Source organism: Calypte anna, chromosome 2 (genome assembly GCF_003957555.1).
Source record: "Calypte anna isolate BGI_N300 chromosome 2, bCalAnn1_v1.p, whole genome shotgun sequence".
Lineage (NCBI taxonomy): Eukaryota > Metazoa > Chordata > Aves > Apodiformes > Trochilidae > Calypte > Calypte anna.
This window is the reverse complement of record NC_044245.1, coordinates 69,217,090-69,223,089: the sequence shown is the minus strand read 5'-3', so window position 1 is coordinate 69,223,089 and position 6,000 is coordinate 69,217,090.

Sequence of the window (6,000 nt, the reverse complement as noted above, 5' to 3'; positions counted from 1 at the left end):
GCCCTCGGCGCCCACAGCCCTTCGGGAGCTGTAGTCCGGCAGGTCCCGCTCCCCGCCCTTAGCAGCGGGGGAGGTGGGCGCCGTTTCCCCCCGCTGCAGGGAGCCTCCCCGGCTTCGAGGGAGAGGAAGGGGCAATGGGCTCTCCTCCCTACCCTCCACGTCCCGGAGGCTTCTGGCAGCGGCGGAAGGGGCCCTGTGGGCAGGTGTGAGCATGATGCTCAGAGAGGATGCTCCCCTTTGCCCCCTGTTGTTACAAAAAGGGGTCCATATGCCCGGCGTGCAATAATCCGGTCCACACACAGAGTCGACGTATTTCTTTATTCCAGTTCTTATGCAGAAAGAGATGCTAAGGGGTAAACTCACCGAGCTAGCACACCTTGCCATTAACACAGGGCTTCTTCTATACGGCAAAAAATGTTGAATTACCTCACTTCTAAGCATACCCATATAATTTGTCTACATGATCGGTTAACTGGTTCTTTGCTTCCACTTCAAGCATAGTGCTGCTACTTTTCCCTACACATGGGAGCAGAGAGGTCCTCCCAGCATAAGGAAGGGTAGTTTAGTGTGTTCATGAGGTAAATTCACAGTAAGTTTAGTTAGTTGTTGCTTTCTATGATCTCTTTTACTTAGTGTTTAAGGCTAAAGACATTAGGGGTTAGCATCTTCCATTTAACTCTCCTTCACACCAAGATAAGCTCAATCAACACCCCCTTCCATGGGTTATGTCCAACATCAGTGTGGGGCAAAGTCCTCAGAGGCAGAGGCCATGCCTGCCCTTAGCCGTGTCTGTAGCTGATGCTACTGCTTTTCTACCTTGACACAAGATATTTGAAAATCTATTTGGGATGGGTGGTATCTCCATGGTCTCTCGGGCTGCGATTCCAGGGAGGTGTAGGGTTGAGGGGTTGAAAAAAAGCACAGTAAGCAGCACTATTTGCATCCTAATTTACCACCTGAACTTGACCCACTAGTAATTCTTTCCACCTTACATCTTGTTTTCTTTCTTGACTTGTACATTTAGGTTTAATTATATACTGTTACATAATTGTTTCCAACTTGTGAAATTCAGATCAGTCTAATGTCAAGATGTATTAGGAGGTAAACAAGTTTGGTTACTGGCTGACAGTACCTGTACCCAGGTTTAAATTTTGAAAATGGCTTGTTTGAAAAAGACTGATGGGTCAGAAATAAAGCTTTTATTGGAAATGAATATGGAGGCTGAAGGATGGTGTTTCGAGCAAAATAGTTCAGAGCCAATCATGTAAACCTAGTTCTGGCTGAAGGTGTTATGATCTAAAAAAAGATGGTCAAAAGGGGCTGATTTTGGGGTTTTTTTTGACTGATATTTATTTGACTGCCCATTCAATTTCTAACTTTTTAAAAACCATTTGCCTTAGTGTTTATATTTTAATTGTGCATATGCTGCTATTTTGCAGAAAAAGCAGTAGGACTGTAGGTATATATCCCCTGTGCATACAACTAGGGAAGTATCTGTGTTTCTCTGACTTGTGTGTGGTTTCTCAGTCTGTAAATTTTCCTTCAAGTGAGAGACTAGATTGCTGAGGAAGACCCAGAAGAAAATATATCCCAGGCCAGAGATAGGGGATGATAATGATGGAAGATTTTCACCCTCTTTTGGAAGAAATGGAACTCAACACCCAATGGAACAGCTTTTGCTTCGTTGGTTCATTTTAGTTTTGGTTTTGGTTTGAGTGCCATAGCCTCCTATCGCTCAGTAGAACATGACCCATGGGGAGTTGCTTCTTTGAGGCTGTGGAAGGAAGCACTTGCAAATGAATTTTGCTGTGTACAACTCATAAACTTCCATTACTTATCTTACCATGTATGGCATATATTTGAGGTAACAACAGGGGAGAGGACAGTGATGTTTTGGACTAAATCCTAGTCTTTGCTTGCTGACAGAGCTCAGTAATGCCTTCGAGCTTGCCATCCCCTTAATATTTTCCTAGATAACTCACCCATCAGTCAGCTTGAAGGAACAACGTGTCCTTTCAGTAAGACATGTCATTCTCAGTAGATGGATGGCCGCATTTGGTTATCATAACTTAGAGGATGATGTACTCTTTGAAGAGATATGGGAAGCCTGAATCAACTTTCCTTTTTTGCAGTCATGTCAGGCCAGAAGTCATCTTCACAGCCAGGTCACTCTAGAAGCCTCTGGGATTTCAGTAGCAGGAAGGAATCTGGAAACATCATCCCTTTTTTTCTGACAGCTTTGAAGTATGTTGCATTGTACCTTGGTGTTGAGTAGGTTAAGGGAACTGTAGGATAATGGCTTACAGGTTAGACTGAGCCCTTGTAGTATGTAATGTGTAACTGCTAGTGCATTTAGAAAAACTCAAAAACCCTGCTCTTGAGAAACAGAGGAAGAACATCTCTTAAAGGGTCTTTTCACCTGAAAGGGATGCAAAGGGTTGTCAGAGCCACGAAAGCTGGTAGTGGAGGCTAGAAGTAGTAGATCTGACATATTTACATACTGGTTATACCACCTGTTTGGATGATGAGTATCAAGCAGACCCATGCTGGTGTCCCTGCATCTCACATATTAACAGTATGCCCAAGGGCTGCAATAACATGCAAGCAGGAATCTCTCTGGAAGGCTGCAAGCTTGCACTGTCCTTTGCAAGTCCTTTGTCCTTTTTCATTGTCTATGAAAATTACCGCTAGCAAGTCACCTCCTGTGTCACCTGTGATAACCTGTGGCATCTTTTGCACCTGGGAAGTGTTTAGAAGGGTAGCTATGGGCAGTGCAGTTAGCTAATGTTGATACATCCTATCTGTGGCATGTGCACAGATGTGGGGTCAAAACACAGTGAGAAACATTTTCTGTTGGAAGGTGTTCAGGCAAAAATAACTGATTTAATTTGGTCTCTGGTTCTACACTAAAATGTGTTTCTTCTGTGCTGCTAATGACTGTAAGGTTGTATTTACATTCTTAATTACACCATAAAGTTTATGGTATTTATGCAAGTTATGCAAGTTGAAATGAAATCTGTGAGCTGTGTGGTGAGACTAACCTGACTGAGCTTCCTAAAGCTCTAATGTTGAAACATTAGTGTCATGCTTTTGTATTTGGGTTTCTAGTACAGTGAAGGAAGGGTTTCACTAATAACAATGAAAACATTACTGTCCTGGGTTTCCTGGGCCTACACCAAGTTGCTAAGTGAGATTTTCAAGTAGTTTCTTTTGTTCTTTTAAAATCAGTAGTACAAAAGGATGTATTTTCCAACTGTACCCAAGTGTTTACATGGGGAGTGGGGAAGCATGGACATTAACCACCTTTGCTGTGGAATAAAAGCTCTTCCTTCTACAGAAAAGTAATCAAAAGTAGCACTTTGACTTACAATAGCTTTCCAGGCAATCTTTCCATTACAGAAGCCCTGCTGATCCTACATTGTATAAGTACTAGGCACAGAGTGAGGGCCTACAGTGGTTAGAAACTCAGCTCTTCTGCAGCCTTCAACAGAGGGCCTTCAATAACCACCATTTTGGCAATCGCCTATTTCTGTGGTATAGGACAGTGAGTAGAGTGGGGAGGACTGTGTTCAGGCCTAAGCCACATTGTTTAATATCTAAAATCTTTATGGACTTAGTAACAGGGTCCTCACATACGGATTTGCTGGAACAGCAACAGAAAGAAGCAACAGGGAACCACTGAAGTGGTTAAAAAGTGAGGAGTGACCTGTAAGCAACAGCAATACACATTGATTTGGTAGAGCTAGATAGTTTCTGTGAAAAAATTAAATTACACTTGTCTTGTGGCCTTCTTGAATTACCTGGCATTGAGTGTAGACCAGTAGGGAGCATGGCATCTGTGTACAGCTAGTGATGTTGACTTGGTATTTGTATATTGGTTCAGAAGGTATACAGAGGAAGAACCGAAATACAGAGGTATTGCAACATCAACAGTTTTCTAAACTGAAACTCATTAATAAGACTTATGCTCCTTATTTGTCTTTCCTTTGTACAGCCAAGAAGGAAGAGAAATCAGAAGTTATGAGTGTTCACTGGTTTATGAATCCAAGGTGGAGAGAACAGACAGTAAATTAACTGGGCATAGCATGAAGCTACTTAGGATTAACAGGCTGGAAGAGATCAATACACGATACAGCAGCACCAGACTGGAAAAAACAGCCTTTTTTCAGAGCATGGGAAAAATGGAGACGACTAGAAGATTTCAGGAAGAAAAATTCAGTGAATCAGCTCCTGGAAGAGAAGATGGAAAGGTAAATAACTAACTACAATTTTTTGTAATAAAAATTGTCTTCCTTCTTTCAGCTACTTAGAGATTTTAGTATACGTATATTCCATTATCATCTGTGAAAATGTATTGCGGTCATGGGGGACTGGCCAGCAACTTTTAATTTTTTGGATTCACAGAAACAAGCATGTGTGTCTTTATTTTGGGGTTTACTTACAGCTGAGCTTATGTTCAGGAGTAATGAAGTTGTGTGGTTCTGAAGCTCTTCAAAATCTGAAGGTAAGCATGGATTTAGTTTGATTCCTGTTTTGGAAGCATAACTCTAATGTTTAGCATGTCCTAGCTAACAGTGTTGGAGTTTGTGGGGAAGGAATGAATTCCATGGAAAGAGCAGATTTCCCTAAGGAGCTAAGTCAGCTTTGTCCTTTGCTCTCTGTTAACTGGAGAGCAGGGCATGGTTTCACGCTGCATGTTTGCAGGGCCAGATCTTGTCCAGTGTAGCTCTGAGCTGCACCTGTCTCCAGTAAGAACTGGAGATACCATACTTTGAAGTCTCTGGCAGGAAAATTACTTTCTGATCAGCCAAAACTTGTTTAGAAATACCAACACATTTCCTCGTATTATGCCTTTTCTATTGGAGAGTCTAAAAGAACAAGTATTTTTATTGACACAGCATAGACAAATACTGAGAAAATCTGCTTGCAGAAGAGCAATGAGAAATGTATTTTATGCACCAGTTTGTGAAAAAACTTGAAAAGTTTGTGCTGGTGCTATTTGTGGGCTGATCAGGGTGGCTTTCAAGTATTCTGAATATTTGTGTGTTCATGGTACCCTGGAGAACTGGTCTAAAGTAAATTTCATTATATTTTCATTTGTATTCATAACTCATGAAGGTGAATTTTTGATGTCTTAATCTGCTGAGTAACTTTTGTACAAAATTATTCCAGTCTTCAATAAGCTACTACAAATTTTACTCTGTAGATAATGAAAAATTTCTGTATATTTAAAGATATGCATATTATAAGTAGGGTGTATTTATTTTAGTTTCATTTAGTGTTACAGTGAAAATGAGAATCCAAAAAAAAAAAGAAATCTGAGTTATTGGGGTTTGAAGGATGTTACTGTCTCTTTTAAGATAGATTTATTCCACTGCGAAAATCACAGCTTGCACAGATGAGAAAGTAAAAGCTGCTGTTGTTGTCTTGTAGCTCTTCCTCTGACTTTTGTCTCTTTAAGGTAAGAAAAAAGGCTGTAGCTGCTTTGCCTGTGTTAGTGTATCTCAGTTTGATGATGAATTGCAGATAGTAGCTGAGGTGCTGTGATTTCCTCCCACTTTTGGCTCCAAAACCTCTAACTCATTGCCTTGATGTTTGCCTCTTCAGCCTAATGGTTGGAACTTGGTTTTTTTAAGAGCACTGTAAGAAAAATCAGGGAGAGCTTGGAGGTGCAGTAAGGGAGGAAGAAATACATTTAGAAGATGAACAGCTGGTGACTAGTTGCAAGCTAGAGAAATAGCTTTATATTCCCATTTTAGCTCATCAGTCTCCTGGGGCCAAGTTTTCAAAGGTGAAAGGCAGTCCAATTCAGCTCTGGTAATGCACCTCTCTGTATTGAGGTTTCCAGATACAGAAACATTAGTTACATTTCTCCTAAGTGTTTAAAGACTAATTAAAGATTAATTAGTTAGTTGCAAAACCTAACTTTCATACAATTCTTTTAGGAATTTCTCAGTTGGATGCAGAATTGGGCCTTAGGTGTGCTGTGTATGAAAGGAA